Source organism: Schistocerca gregaria, chromosome 9 (genome assembly GCF_023897955.1).
Source record: "Schistocerca gregaria isolate iqSchGreg1 chromosome 9, iqSchGreg1.2, whole genome shotgun sequence".
NCBI classification, from domain to species: Eukaryota; Metazoa; Arthropoda; class Insecta; order Orthoptera; family Acrididae; genus Schistocerca; species Schistocerca gregaria.
In genome coordinates, this window is record NC_064928.1 from 133,631,048 (window position 1) to 133,648,390 (window position 17,343).

The following is a 17,343-nucleotide window of genomic DNA, read 5'->3' on the forward strand; positions in this document are numbered from 1 at the left end:
AACAGGAAGGAGGAAGGCGTTAAATTGGATAAAATTTGGATGTCAGCTTTGCACCGAAAGCGTGACGATCGATTACTTTCAATTACCAGAAACAGACTTGTAGCCGGCGCCACCTGATGGACACTGGCGCCCTCTGTACTGCCAATATAGTCGGCGCTTCCTCTCTTCACATTAAGCGGCGAAAGACACTACTAGCTAGGGCATAACCACCCATGGCAAGCTAACATACACTAACACGCGACAAACGTCGGCAAGCCCCTGCATATCAGCAACGTTGACTGGATATACCAGCTGCTATTAAAGCCGACCATCGGGCTACAACAGAGAACCCGTCGAGCTCGCCCACTGACACACAAACAAATCGCCAGCATCACCATACACTGTGCATCTGATATGACCTATCGTACACAAAACAATGATTTACCTGTTACAGGTATGCTGATGCTGGCCGAGAGGTCAACATCGGCACACAGCGGCAGCCGCCGAGTAACACCACCGCACAACGTCAAAGGTATAGACATGCAAGATACCCACTACTAACAAAACCTACCCTTGCATGGCCTGTCGCAGGCAGCAAGAGATCCGCTGCTTCTCTTACTACCCAACTTAACTATCGCAGAGGTTTTTTTCCCTTGGCTCTTGCCTTGGTACTGTTTATCCTCTGACCTTCAAACAGCTACCCTTCGTTCGACTTTCGACCTAGTCCATCTCCAGATGGGCACATATTAATGGTTAACTTTAACCAGACGTAGGCAAACATCGCAGTACCCACTTCCTGCGACACCTCACTTTAGTGAAAACTAACCCGTATGCAGAGATGGCCATAGACCTTTTGAGTTGGCCATCATGCCAGGCTGGCCGGAGTGGCCGAGCGGTTCTAGGCGCTACAGTCAGGAACCGCTCGACTGCTACGGTCGTAGGTTCGAATCCTGCCTCGGGCATGGATGTGTGTGATGTCCTTAGGTTTAAGTAGTTGTTGTGTACATAGTTCCGCGTCGTCAGTGTGTACACAACTTTTACACTAGTGCGTGCCCCGCTAAGCACAACAGCACAGGTACAGCGCTCATCCATCTCTGCACTACGAGATGGCGCTGCCTTAGAGACGGACCAAATTCTGCTTCCACTGATCCACGTATTAATATGTAACGCAGCCAATGAGATTGCTGCTAACGTAGAACCTTTTCTCCTCATGGATCACACTCGCACAGTGATACCTGAATGTGCGAGGTATTATAACGAGTGTACAGACCTCCAATTAGTCATTCTGCCTTTGTCTGCACCAGTCTGTACCAGTCTGCATTTGTCTGCACCAGTCTGCATTAGTCTGTACCAGTCTATAGTCAAGTTTCAGTCTGCACCTAAGAAGATTATCATGTTCCTGTACATAGCGATGAAGAGAAATGTATAGACACTTTGTCAAGTATCAGAAATATGTGAGAATAAGATTAATTTACCAAGACCAAAGGAACTTCAAATTGTCAATTGTAAATAGCATCCAGAATCAAGTTACGTAAGGTCTATGCTTTTTATTATTTTAATAAATGTGTGTGAAAATTAATGAAGTTCTGTTTAAAGTTGGTCACCATCAATCCGCTACTCTAAGCATGCAAGTGGAATTTCTATCATCTGACCTAACGGCAGAAGATAAACACGCCACGATAAGACCATGAGACATATTGCTGACACTCACGTACTTCGTTAGAGCGACAAGTCAAATAATCTGATGGTGTGTGTACCGAAGGTCTTACAGTATGCACACCACAGTAGTTCTTTATAGGGGACTGATGACCACAGCAGTTAAGTCCCATAGTGCTCAGAGCCTTTTGAGCCATCATGATGGTGTGGGCGTGGAGGGGTTCTCCTCGCATTTCGCCGCTTTACCTCGAAGGATGTTTCCCGCAGTCGGAGACGAAACTTCAAGGGAGAGTTTTATACATCGACCACGGCCTATCAGCCCAGGAGTGTTACGTGAAGATTGAGCGTCTGTGTTACAACACTATCGTTCGTGCTTAATACAGTGAGCCTCAACCTCGTCGACATTGTGATAGCTGGTCTCTGTTTCTTGCTGCATGAGTCTTCTTGCGCTTGGAGAAATACAAGTAATTCTTCTCCTTACTCTGATTAGCTTGTTCGCTAATCATTTCTGCTCCTGCCCAGCTTTCCTCGGCAACGACAGTTACTGCACCACTCTGTAGCCACCTCTCACTTCAGTTCTGTACGGAGTCGTGTGCAACAGAAATCTACAGTGTGAGGTTACGGAGGTGGTGAGTGCTAAAGATTTTCTTTGTCCGTCATCTTTCGAGCATGGCAGCGTTAAAGAAAACCAAACGTGTAATGCTGTATCTTCCATTATACGTTTGGCTTATTCTAGAGTCCATTTGCCAACGACTCACAGGTCGCACCCCGTGCTTAGGTTGCAACTCGCAATCACATTTGGTGTTTCTGCAGAGTAAAGTAAGCAGTACCCGCTACATTGCTCAGTCTCGGGCTGGTCGCCAACATCAGAGACGTGACGGTGACGGCACCAGATGCAAGCCGCCTGAAGCTAAAGCCATATTCGATGTAGTAAAATAAGGTGGTAACAACAGCAGCTCCAGCCAGGGTTTTGAGAGGCTTTCCCCTCGGACGTACGGCGACTACCAAAGTTGCCCCCAAGATGCTCGACCGAATAACACTGATGGAACTTAAACGAGCACTCAAATTCTCCTAAATAAATCGTGCCACCACAAAATAAATTACAGCTGCTGGCTCTCAGAGATGAAAATAAAGATTAAAAAAAGTTCGTTATCCCCAAGGGTTCTGCCATTTCTTCGACAGGAAGGTGATGTGTTTTTTTCAGGAGAACAATGCTGTGTCGGCGTAAGACTGCTGCTACGTAACGTACTCATCATGGCGAACAACAACAGTCTTGGCCACCAAGATGACCAGATATTTACTGAGTGAACACGTGTGGAATATGCTGCTCGTTCTCTAGAGCCTGCAAGAACCAAAGGTGCAAGGTTCTTGGGATAATCAATCACAGGATACCACTCGACTTCTTTTTGATCATTTGCATGCGAGAGAACACGCCTGCATTGACGTTAGAGTGGGATACGGTGTAAAATTACGGGACTGTTTGGACACCTTTCACTGTGCCGTGTGTGTTTCTTTTGATCTGAATTTGTTATTGTGTACTCCAACAATAGTTAACCACCTATCACATCACTTCTCAATTAAATGACCTTGTCTTTAAAGGTGTTACATTTTTTTCTGGCAGTACATAAAATTGAGTTAAGGTAATACAATAAAACGCAGTAACCAAGGGTAAATATTAATTATTAGCTATGTACAATCTGTTTTTCTTAATTTTTCAATATTACATCTTAGAGGACGAGGATCCACGTAACATTAACTCTAATTCTTCCACTTCTTTCTCATTTATATCCTCGGTGGGATCTCTTTTTCGTCCTTTAAAAATGTCATTATCTATGTCACAGTCATTAATGTCAATAATAGTGATGTCAGCTGAAATACTGTGCACGGTTGTCCTTTGCATAGTTTGCAAGTGATGGTACACTTAACGCTGTTTTCCTGCAGGAACAACCTTCACTATAGCCTGTTCTATATGTACAGTAAAAGCGTTTCAACAGGACCAGATGTGCGGCGTTTCGTTGTGGGAACAGGCAGGAGGCCGAATCTTAAAGCATTCCAACCCCGTTGCTGTCGATGAAGAAGGTTGCTTTACGAAGCTCGCAGCTGCATATACACCGTGTGGTCAAAAGCATCCGGACACGTGGCTGAAAATGACTTACAAGTTCGTGGCGCCCTCCGTCGGTAATGCCGGAATTCAGTGCGGTGTTGGCCCACCCTTAGCCTTGATGACAGCTTCCGCTCTCGCAGGCATACGTTCAATCTGGTGCTGCAGGGTTTCTTGGGGAATGGCTGCCCGTTCTTTACGCAGTGCTGCACTGAGTAGAGGTATCGATATCGATCGGTAAGGCCTGGGACGAACTCGGCTTTCAAAAACATCACAAAGGTGTTCTGTAGGATTCAGGTTAGGACACTGTGCAGGCCAGTCCATTACAGTGATATTATTGTCATCCAACCACTCTACCACAGGCTGTGCATTATGAACAGATGCTCGATGGTGTTGGAAGATTTAATCTTCATCCCTGAATTGCTCTTCAACAGTGGGAAGTTAGAAGGCGCTTAAAACATCAATGTAGGTCTGTGCTGTGATAGTGCACGCAAAACAACAAGGGGTGCAAACCCCCTCCACGAAAAACACGACCACATCATAACACCACCGCCTCCGAATTTTACTGTTGGCACTACACATGCTGGCAGATGACTTTCACCAGGCATTCGCCATACCCACAGCTTGCCATCGAATCCCACATTATGTACTGTGATTCGTCAGTCCACACAACGTTTTTCCACAGTTTAATCGTCCGATGTTTACGCCCCTTTTCCAAGCGAGGCGTCGTTTGGCATTTACTGGCGTGATGTGTAGCTTATGAGCAGCCGCTCGACCATGAAACCAAAGTTTTCTCATCTCCTGCCTCTCATAGTACTTGCAATGGATCCTGACGCACCTTGGAACTCCTGTGTGGTGGTCTGGGTAGATGTCTGCCTATTACACATTACGACCGTCTTCAACTGTCGGCAGTCTCTGTCAGTCAATAGACGAGGCCGGCCTGTACGCTTTTGTGCTGTACGTGTCCCTTCACATTTCCAGTTCACTACCACATAGGAAACAGTGGACCTAGGGATGTTTAGGAGAGTGGAAACCTCGCGTACAGACGTATGAAACAAGTGACAGCCAATCACCTGACCACATTCAAAGTCCGTGAGTTCCGCGGAGCGCCCCATTCTGTTCCCTCGCGATGTCTAATGACTACTGAGTTCGCTGATATGGACTACCTGGCAGTAGGTGGCAGCACAAAGCACCTAATATGTTTCTGGGGGTGTCCGAATACTTTTGATCACATATTGTATATCCTCAAGGAATGCTGTCGAGCACCCAGTTCCGACGCTTAGTGATGTCTTTGACGCAATTTTTTTCAAAGATTTGATAGCGAAGCACATTTAATGGTTTTGTTTCACCTTCGCAGTATGGGGCGTTATGAACTGTCCAACCTCATCAATCTCATCAGCAGTAGCAGTAGAACAGATGAATATCTCTGCTGTTTCCTATAGGCTGTTTTTCGTCTCCAATGTCTTCCGGAGTTTCAGTTTCTAATACCCAAAAACGACGAGGTCGTATCGCAGGCTCTGAAAGCATATCGAAACAGTATGTTATCTTTCGATCCTAGGGAGAACTTGAAATTTAGAGGCTGTAGATTACGTCGCTTTGTCTGCCTTTGCCTGGCTTCAGCAGAAAAGCGCAGGGGGACAATGGAGCTGAAGCGGCCAGAATCACAAGAAATTTGGTGTCCATCCCAGCGACAACAATACAGGAATAGGCCGAGCCAGTTCACGAAACCTCCACCGCTGGGAATGGACATGTTGACTTCGCATTTAGAGCTGTGATTTGACTAAAAAAAAATTAGGGACATAGACTTTCAGATTCGCCAACTGCAAAGATTGCACAGGCTCCGTACCACACACGGAGCTGGCTTTTTTATGACAGAAAACGCGAGATATGCCCAGACTGTGTAGTGTCCCTTTTCCAATATTCACCCTTATCGAGGTGAAACATAAATAAAAATGACTGTATGTGACTCAAAATGAGCTGCAAACAATGATTTATCTGCGAAAGGTAATAACACTAACTAAAAATATACAATATAGATCGATAGATGCAGAAAATACATTTTTATTGTATGAGATTATAATATGTAAGTAACGGTTGGTCTTTCTGAAGACATTGCTGAGTATGGGCTACCATCTTCCTCGATCAGCTTCTTCTCTTTTGTGTACTAAAGACGTTCGTCTATATAAAGTGATAGTTAACTTCATCAACAGTACTGAACACATTCTGTAGGTTTTAATGGTGTACGTAAATTATAAATATGTCTTGCTGATGAAGATATTTCAGAATTGGTGTGAATTGTAAGCCAAGGTACTTTTTAATTATTTTCCAATTCAATTCAATTTTTAAAACATTATGTACAAACCTGTAACAGTTAAGCTTTTTATTCATGTAATTATGCATTTCTGTATTTGCTTATTCAATTATGTGTACATTGTCACTATGTGTTGCCGATGGCTAAATTGAGTACACACTCAAAGGCCAAATAAATCAATAAGTAATTAAAAGAATCTTTGTAAGAGTATAAAACAAAATGCAATGCTCATTCTTCTGTCTAGTTTGTTTTGTTCTGTTCGTTCTGGTGTTAGCTGGAATAAGGTACGGAAGCTATTGTGTTGCGCAAACATTTGTTTCTGTCGTAACGTAATTGCAAATATTTAATGGTGTAAACTGTGTCCTAGTAAGAATATATTAGTATAAAGTGGTCTCCGTGTGTTATTTCAAGAACCTACGCCACATTTATCGTATGAAAAGAATATTTCATGAAAATTATTTAGCATGTTTCCAGGTGCTGCGGAGCGAGTAACAGTGATCTCTGACTGTTAACAATTAGCCGCCATTACGCGGTACATTTAAAAATATTTTTTCACAGCAGAATGTCTGATAGCCGGAGCGGAAGAAATTATGTAAAAACATTCAGTGAGATTAACTGAAGGATTCCAGTGAAATAAATTTGCTAAAACTTGTTTATTTTCTGTGATAGTGAATTGGAGCTGAGTAATACTACGCTATTCCATTTACGGTAATTTGTAGGGAGCCTGGCGCTCGATAAAACCAGATATAATACGTAATTGGCAACCTACGAAATTCATTATTTTGCTTATTATATCTCTTTCGCATTTTTTTGAAAGCTAAACGTAAAAACTAACTTCACTAAAAATCAGTAACATATCACGATAAATCAAAGGACAAACAAATTTACTAGGAGAGTGTTTCCTCTAAATAAATAGTTACATTTTTTAAAGAGATATAATAAATAGAGCCCTGTTACGTGGTGCCCGAAGATATAAAATATTTTTTTTAGGGTTTGTATGTATGTAATTGTTAACATGTATTGTATGTATTCTAATGTCTATCAAATTCCATTTCATGTATAAACCTGAACGAGGAAAGCGGAGAAGAACTGTAGAGACCCTGAGAGGACGAGATACCAAAAAGAAAGAAAAGAAAAAGAAATCAAGGTAAGGACCACTATGCATAAAAGGTTGCTACATAGGCCCGTATAATCAAAGTATAGTATCATAGATGGTACATGGTGTACAGTGGTGTAGATATTAATATTTTGTGATTTTTGAAACAATAAGCAGTTTGACTTGTAAACTTAGTCCGCATTTGTAGTTTGGAACAATTTTTGTAGTTAGCCCAGTGAAAGTTATCGTCATTATGGGAAAAGTTGGACGTGTGTTAGATTTGCAACCAGATAATGTGTCCAATGTTACAAACAATGTGCAATTATTGAGCGATATGGATAGTGACACTGACTTACTAAACATTAATAGTGATCGGGGGGGGGGGGGGGGAGAAAATGTAAACAATGTAGTTTCCGGTGATATGCCAGGAAGTAGCCAGCAGACGAAAACAGTAAAACCAATAGGAGCTACTAGAAGGGCTAGTGATAATTTTCCAGTGATTAGAACAACTACCACACCGGTATGCTCACTAATACCGGATCCATTTGCTGAATTTTTACGGAAATTAGAGGAAAGGAACGAACAGCTAGTCAATCAGATAGGGAAGAGAGGAATGAACAGCTAGTCAATCAGATAAGGGAACAAAACGAAGAAAGAGAGAGATTGAGGGAAGAGAGGAATGAACAGCTAGTCAATCAGACAAGGGAACAAAACGAAGAAAGAGAAAATGTCTTAATAGAAAGCATGGGTACAATTTTCGAAAAGATACATTCATAAATGAGAGAAATAAAGAAAGCCTATGCCGAGCTGCCGAACATTGTAAGCAACATAGCACAAGATGGCGCAAACGCTTCAGACGGCACACACAGTCATTCGGGACGAAGTAGAACAGTTTGCGAACCGAATGGACAATTTAGAAATGACACAAAAAGAAACCATAGGAACGCATTTAAATGCTGAAGTCCAGAAAGTAGAAAAAGAGTTCCACGGCTGGCTAACTGAAAAAGAAAGCCAGATCACAGAACGTGTAGAAAGCAAAATACGGTCTGCTCTGCAAAAAGTAATTAACGGAGCAGCTGTATGTAAACAACCCACAGTAGACACGCTACCACTTGCAGGTGAAAAAAGCGAAGCGAGATACAAATTGCCAGTACCGCTATGGCAGCAAGGCATGACACAGAGAATTGATGAACCCGAGCGTGCACGTTGTTTGCAAATGCTTAACAACAACTGTGGCGCTCCTGTTCGGAACTTGTACGGTAATGAGTACATTACGAACAGTTCATACCAACAAAATAGCGATTCGGAAAGAGAAAACACACAATTTACAGGAAGCATTCCTATTCATAACCCCGTGGGGGCAGCTTCTACTTCCACAAGCAATAACATTGATGAAACCTTAATAAAACACAGACAATTCCAAGTATTTAACGTGGAAAAGAAGACAGTGCATCCGGTAATCTTCATAAAGGGATTCCGAAATGTATTACCGAGTGCCTGGAATGAACGCCAAAAAATTCAGTTCATATTCGCACAAATACAAGGCGACGCTGCCTTATGGGCAAATGAAGTCATGGAAAATTGCCATAGCCTGGCACAATTTGAAAAATCTTTTCTAGACAGGTACTGGTCTAAGGATATTCAAGAACGCCTGAGGACTGAAGTACACAGCCCGCAAATGTACAATCACAAACAGGGTACGCTTCGTAAATATTTTGAAAAATATATCAACAAAACTAGATATTGGGATGACCCTATATCAGCCCGTGATGTGATCAGAATCTTAGCATTACGACTGCCCGGTTATATACGAGACAAATTAATAAACGTGCCCGAAAATGACCTGGAACGGTACTTGTCTGTGCTGGACGAAATCGATCTCTCCCAGGAAGTAAACAGGATAAATAAAGACCGGGAGAACAGTAGTGGTTCACCACGCAAGTTTAAAAATGGCAACAACAATTCCAATTTTGGAAGCCACGTAAATGGAAAGGAAGATCAATCCGCAGAACAAAACAGGAAGAACGGAAACGGTCAACCATCTTACAATCAAAAACGTAGGTGGGAAGATAAAAGATCCCGGCTACAGTAACAGTAATAATAATTGCAATAACAAACGTCGAAATGAAGGTGAATGGCCGCAACAAAGCAGCAGTGCCAACAACCGCACTTACCCGGTGCAGTGGATACAAACTTCTATGCCACCACCACCGCCTCCTAACGGTAACCAGTACCAGTGTGACAATAGGAATTCTATGCACAATACTAATGCAATACCACAAACATGGACAGACTCGAACAGCAGCGTAAGGATAGTAGAAATGCCCACTGACGGTAACCACCATAGTGCAAGACCGTCAAACGAACAACGGCCAGAATAAGCTCCCAATTGATGGTCGGCGAAAAAACAGGGGCCACACCTATAAACAATACACAAGATAATATATTGTTACTGAGGTACCAAGATGATTTACTTATGGAATCAAAACAATGTAACAAAAAAGAAATAACTGAAGTACAAACCATCATAAAAGAATTAATGAACTTCGAGTAGAAATATACATAGATATAGGTGCCACAACTAATGTTATGGGCTATGATCTATTCAAAACCTTGAGCCAAAACCGCAACTTACCGACATTTCCTGTACAAAACTGCTGTGTCATTGGAGCTATGGGAGCACAAGCACAAAACGTTCAGTATCAGGTGCTGGTAGATTTATGCCTAGAGGAAGATAACGTAAAATGCATCTTTCTCGTAGTCAAAGGATTGAGAGTATCCTGCATCCTAGGGGGAGGTTTTCTGAGCGAGAAGAAAGCAAAAATTGATTTCTCCAGCGGGAAGATCTCCCTACTGAATGAAAATAAGCAGATTGTACTGGATTTAACACGAGCAGTAAGTACACCCTGTAAAGACTGCCCGAGCGTACGAGTAAAAAGCGAAGAGATGCCCATATTTCAATTAAGCAGCAATTTAAGCGGCCAGGGAGAATATAATTCGGACGTAGCTGGACCGAAACCCTTAACAACAAAGTACAAGAATCATGTTATCTAACTGAATCCCAACGAAAGCAGCTCGCACAGTTATTGAATAACTACAGTGATGTGTTTCCCCCATGTGATATTCTGCCAAGCATCATATTCAGTACCGTGGACGAAAAGGGAGGCAGTTAACAAAGAAATACAAAAAATGCTGCAATGGGGTATAATAGAACCATCCCTTTCGCCGTACAGCAGTCCGCTGGTAGTTGTAGCCAAGCCAGATGGAAAAATCAGACTTGTCTTAGACGCCAGGATCATTAATAAAATTATAGCACCCGTTAGGACGAGACCGGTGAATTTAGAAGAACAAATACAGAAATTCTATGGAGTCATATATCTCACCTCAATAGATATGCGAAGTAGTTACTGGCAAATCCCGCTAACCAAGGAATCTAGAAAATTCACCGCCTTCATTTTCAATGGAAGGATTTATCAATTCAAAGTGTTACCTTTTGGACTCAACGTAAGCACAGGCGTATTCTTTACGGCATTGGACCAAGCGCTAGGCGCAGACTTCCTAGAAAAAGTTACTCTTTACGCGGATGACCTTCTAGTGGCCACAAGCACATGGGAGGAACATATAGCAATCCTGGAAAGAGTGCTAAATAAGCTCGCAGAAGCAGGAATAACTGCAAATCTTGAAAAATCAAAATTTGGGAGGGATCAGCTTAAATTCCTTGGGCACGTCATATCAGCTTCCGGAATAATGCCTGATACCAAGAAGATACAAGCGGTCAAAGAATTCCCACGGCCCACAAACAAAAAACAGTTAAAATCATTTATCGACTTTTTGTGCCGAATCAGCTGCTCAACAATGAAGCTTTGCTCACCTTATTGCGAAAAAATGTCACATGGAACTGGTCCGCAGAGTGTCAGCAAGCTTATGAAGAGATCAAAGGAGCCTTAGTGAATGCAAAAAATGATCTACCATCCGGATATGACCCGGGATTATTGTATAGCCGCCGACTCTTCATCCTATGGTTTAGGAGCATGTCTGTTTCAAGTAGAAGAGACCAAGGGGAACAGGGAAATAAGAGTTATAGCTTTTGCCAGCCGAGTGCTTACTCAATGTGAAAGAGCATATTCGGTGACCGAAATGGAAGCACTCAGTGTTATATGGGCTCTGCAAGAATTTCATTATTATGTTTATGGCAAATCAATTAAATTGTTCTGTGATCACCAAGCCTTAAGCTTCCTATTAACCTGCAAACTATTACATGCCAGACTAGCCCGTTGGGTATTAGTGCTACAGGGATACAATTTAAAAATTATGTACATAAAAGGGAAAAGTAATGTCATTGCGGACGCTTTATCACGTCTACCAGTAGGTATGTCACAGGTAGATGAAATGATCGAGCGAGCGTCAGAATATAAAGTTTGATTAATGACGTCGCAACCATACCGTCGCGAATATTTGCGCCTATGCAAGAATGTAGGACAGCTGCAAGACGAAGATCATACCTGGATAAAAGTGAAACGATAACTAATATTAGAGCAAGCTAACAGCGAAAATTCGCGGTACAAAGTGGAGAACAACATATTGTACCATAGAAATGACACCGCCTCAGAAAACTGGTGCGTGTGTATCCTGTACGTACAAATACATACAAAACTTTATCTGGTACACGCATTACGCATGGAGACATATAGGAATACAGAAGTGTGTAGCAATAATACAAAGATATTGATACATCCTGAATAGTAAACGTGTGGTGCAAAAGATATTACGAACGTGTGACGTTTGTCAGAAAGCTAAAGCCAACAATAGAAGCAACAAAACAGAATTGCATCCAATTATTCCGATACAGATACTTCAAACTGTGTCAGTGGTCATCGCAGGACCATTACCTACGGCTCGCGGTGGAATGAAATATATATTAGCTGTTTACGATACCTTTACTAACAAGGGAACCTCCCCATCGCACCCCCCTCAGATTTAGTTATCAGTTGGCACAGTGGACAGGCCTTGAAAAACTGAACACAAATCAACCGAGAAAACAGGAAGAAGTTGTGTGGAACTATGAAAAAATAAGCAAAATATACAAACTGAGTGGTCCATGTGGAAGATATGCAACAACAAGGCGAGCGTGTGCGCAGATTCGCCGTGGTCCCGTGATTAGCATGAGCAGCTGCGGTGAGAGAGGTCCTTGGTTCAAGTATTCCCTCGGGTGAGATAGCTTAATTTTTTATTTTCATTTTATGTGACAAACTCTTATGTTTTCATCACGTTTTTGGGAGTGATTATCACATCCACAGGAAAACCTAAATCGGGCAAGGTAGAAGAATCTTTTTACCCATTCGCCAAGTGTACAAGTTAGTTGGGTCGACAACATATTCCTGTCATGTGACGCACATGCCGTCACCAGTGTCGTATAGAACTTATCAGACGTGTTTTCCTGTGGAGGAATCGGTTGACCTATGACCTTGCGATCAAATGTTTTCGATTCCCATTGGGGAGGCACGTCCTTTCGTCTACTAATCGCGCGGTTTTGCGGCGCGGTCGCAAAACACAAACACTAAACTTATTAGAGTGAACAGAGACGTCAATGAACGAACAGACAGATCATAACTTTGCGAAAATAAAGAAAGTAAACTTTTCACTCGACGGAAGAGGTGAACCAAGGACCTCTCGTTCGGCAGCTGCTCACGCTAACCACGGGACCACGACGCTCCTGAACTCATACTATACTTGATGTTGCCTATACTGCGCATGCACTACTCAGTTTGTATATTTTGCTTATTTTTTCATAGTTCCACACAACTTCTTCCTGTTTTCTCGGTTGATCTGTGTTCAGTTTTTCAAGGCCTATCCACTGTGCCAACTAACTAAATCTGAAGGGGGTGCGATGGGGAGGTTCCCTTGTAAGTATGTGAAGTTGTTATCAATGAAAACCACTACTGCCAAACAGATGATACAACGCATATCAAAAGAATTCATACCGAAAACAGGAAAACCACTAAACGTTCTAACAGACAATGCTAGGTATTTCACTGGTCAACTGTGGAAGGAGTTTCTACGTGACCAAAACATAAAGCATATATTACTTGCACATTTCCACCCGGAAGCAAGTCCCATAGAGAGTATTTTTCGGGAACTCAACAGATTTATCCGAACATATACTCATCAACAACACACAAAATGGCCGGAATTGTTACCCGTCTTTGAAAATACACACAACAATCTACCTCATCCAGCTACCGGATACACGCCCAATGAGTTATTATTTAGTACTGCAGAACAAAATGAATCGATCACGCCGCTACCAAAATTTCCTCGCACGGATAAAAGGCAAGAGGATAAAACAAAGGACGCCATCAGCAACATGACGAGCTGCGCTAGTCAACGAAAGAGTCGATATGACAAGCCAATAAAACGGACAGTCCCATATCAGATAAACGACTTAGTTCTGATAAGAAACCATCTTAAGTCGTCACTCATAACAAAGAAGAACAAGAAATGGCAAATGCTGTATAAATGGATCTTTATACAAATACCGCACGATTATAACTACCTTATAGCTGATGTGATGATTGGGAAGATCAAAGGATTGCATCCCAATAATGACTTACAGAAATTTGTGGTACCTGACAATAGGACATAAATGGTTTACCGTATTTTTGTGTAATATGTAGGTTTTGCACAGTCTTCAATATATATATTTGTGTAGTTGTAAGAATTTGATGTTTTGTTTGTGCTTAGTATGTAAGATGTTTTGTCTTTATGTTAAGGAATGATTTACACATCAGCCTTCAAAAATGAGTAAAAAGAAGCTGAAGGACCATCAGTCAAATGATGGAATTTGTTTAGAAACATAATCAGTAAACGTAAGATGTTTTTCAATGGTTATAAGAGTTAGTAACTATAAGTTTTATTATGCTGTGTGCTGAATGTTTATTTAAAGAATGCACTAAATATTCTAATCTGTCACATGAAAAATGAACAGAAAGGTGTATGAAAAAGACTGTGCACATACCATGTGACATCTGTGATGCTGTGCTTTGACCATAAAAGAGAAAGTATAAGCATCTAGCCACAATATTTGAAATAAAATTAGAGCTCCACTTTAGAGCCTGCTTTTGACAGTTGCAAACCTTTTATAGGATACGCAATTACGCTAACAGCTTATGGAGCAAGAACATGCGCAGCGGTCTTAATCCCCAAATGAATATACCCTATGACAAATTTATTGATGCTCAAATATAAAAGTATTGCAAGTCAGGCCAGAATCCATTGCATGGATGATGTAACACTTAATTGTACGCAATAGCAGAACAAAAGTGCTTCTGATCTGTGAAATTTCATTGTAACATATTGTGTAAACGAACAGACATCTGTGTCACTATGTGATATAAAAAAAAAACAGTATTCATGAAATACAATTGTATCAAAGTCATGCTGCAAGCAATACTAACTGGAACTATAATAGTGTGTTGGTATTCGCGGAGGAAGTGTGAACTTTGAGAACTGTATTAGTGATCAACTTGGACAGTGAACAAGTGAAAAAAAATGCGAGATACAAACACTAGCAAAACATATCTGTGTGCAGTGACCGAAAACACAAAACTGTGATCAGTGTGTGTTCGAAACTGTACAGACAACATATTTAGTTTGGACGCTACCTCCTGTGCGCCAACAATTAATATGACGTCACGGACCACGTAGTAGGACGTTACTGAAATGGCAACTACGGTGGAACGCCGTCAAACAAAAACTGTGAAACATAAATATTCCATACGAAGTGACAACAACAGGGATGTGCAGTGCTTACTTCAGCATCATATCTCCTGCATCATTCAGCACCAGTACGTGCAAACGAACACGAAAATACCAAGTAACTGAGCCTGTGCCTCGATGATGCAATAATGTTCACTAATCAATTCTTACCCACAGCCACAACATCTTACAATATTCGTTCTATAACATATGTGCATTTGTTTCATGATTTGCACTGACTCAACGTACTCTCCCGTGCTGAACGCAACAATGCAGACGCGCCACGCAGACAAAATAACGCCGATCCGTACTGCACATCCTGACCGCCGGCTCCGGACAAGAAAGAAGACAACAGTTTCCAGCCGACGCTCCATGGCAACGGGCACGGGGCATCGCGGTAGCCACATACAGCGTCATCCACACCACTCGACGAGAGATTCAGAAGACAACAGTTTCCAGCCGACGCTCCATGGCAACGGGCACGGGGCATCGCGGTAGCCACATACAGCGTCATCCACACCACTCGACGAGAGATTCGCAGACAAAAATTAAAAAAACCTCAAAATATTACCAACACAATATAAAAAATTTGATGAACACCTTCATATAAAAACTATATGTTTGTTTCTTTTTCAGAAAATTTTATGTTTGATGGAAATACTTGTAATACCAAAATATGTAGAACCAACTTATGTAAGTAACACAAAGGGTTAAATCTATCTGCTCTGCCGAGGTTTTTCTGGGGTTTCCCTGCGGCCCTCGTCCAAATGGAAGAGCTTGTTATATTGTAACTGTCCCCAGGCATGCTATGTAGAAAGATTCAAAATGAATGTGTCCCCATGACCTAATACACGGTAAAGTGAACTGAAAGTAACCAACGAACGAAAGAAAAGTGACACTCGTGGTCTACAAGGACCAAACATTAAGTAGTGTGATCCTTGTAGCCCAGGCGCCGTGTAGTGTCCCTTTTGCAATATTCGCCCTTATCGAGGTGAAACATAAATAAAAATGACTGTATGTGACTCAAAATGAGCTGTAAACATCGATTTATCTGCGAAAGGTAATAACACTAACTGTAAAAATATACAATATAGATCGATAGATGCAGAAAAGACATTATTTTTATTGTATGAGATTATAATGTGTAAGTAATTAAAAGAAGTATTATTATCTTTGTAAGAGTGTAAAACCAAATGCAATGCTCATTCTTCTGTCTAGTCTGTTTAGTTCTGTTCGTTCTGGTGTTAGCTGGAATAAGGTACGCAAGCTGTTGTGCTGCGCCAGCATTTGTTTCTGTCGTAACGTAAATGCAAATATTTAATGGTGTAAACTGTGTCCTAGTAAGAATATATTAGTAAAAGGTGATCTCCGTGTGCTATTTCAAGAACCTACGCCACATTTATCTCACGCAAAGAATATTTCATGAAAATTATTTAGCCTGTTTCCAGGTGCTGCGAAGCGAGTAACAGTGATCTCTGACTGTTAACAATTAGCCGCCATTACGCGGTACATTTAAAAATATTTTTTCCCACACAATGTCTGATAGCCGGAGCGGAAGAAATTATGTAAAAACATTCAGTGAGATTAATTGAAGGATTCCAGTGAAACAAATTTATTAAAACTTGTTTATTTTCTATGATAGTGAACTGGAGCTGAGTAATACTACGCTATTCCATTTACAGTAGTTTGTAGGAAGCCTGGCGCTCGATAAAACCAGATATAATACGTAATTGGCAACCTACGAAATTCATTATTTTGCTTATTATATCTCTTTTGTAATTTTTTGAAAGCTAAACGTAAAAACTAACTTCACTAAAAATCAGTAACATATCACGACAAATCAAAGGACAAACAAATTTACTAGGAGACTGTTTCCTCTAAATAAGAGGTATAATAACTGGCGTGAGAGAGTAACGACCGACTCGCGGCCCCTCAGCCTTCAGCGGCAAACTCTGCGAGTGACTCCCAGAGCCTACATCCGTACGCTTGGGAGTCTTGCGCTAAAATGCCCCCGGTAGTAACTCGCCGGTTACTACCCTTAAGTGGACGCCCGTCTTGCGGGATTACTGAGTTACTGAACACCGCCGGCTCGACCCGAGCAGGACACCAACTCCACGAGGGAAAGAACAAATGGTGAGTGATAACGGCTAAAGAATAACCGGACTGAAACTTCCTGGCAGATTAAAACTGTGTGCCGGACCGACACTCGAACTCGGGACCTTTGCCTTTCGCGGGCAAGTGCCCGCACACTCCGCTGCAGAGTGAAAATCCATTCTCGAAACATCCCTCAGGCTGTGGCTAAGCCATGTGTCTGCAATATCCTTTCTTCCACGAGTGCTAGTTGTGCAAGGTTCTGCGAAGTTTGGAAAGTAGGAGACGAGGAACTGGCGGAAGTATAGCTGTGAGGAGAGGCTGTGAGTCGTGCTTGGGTAGCTCATATAGTAG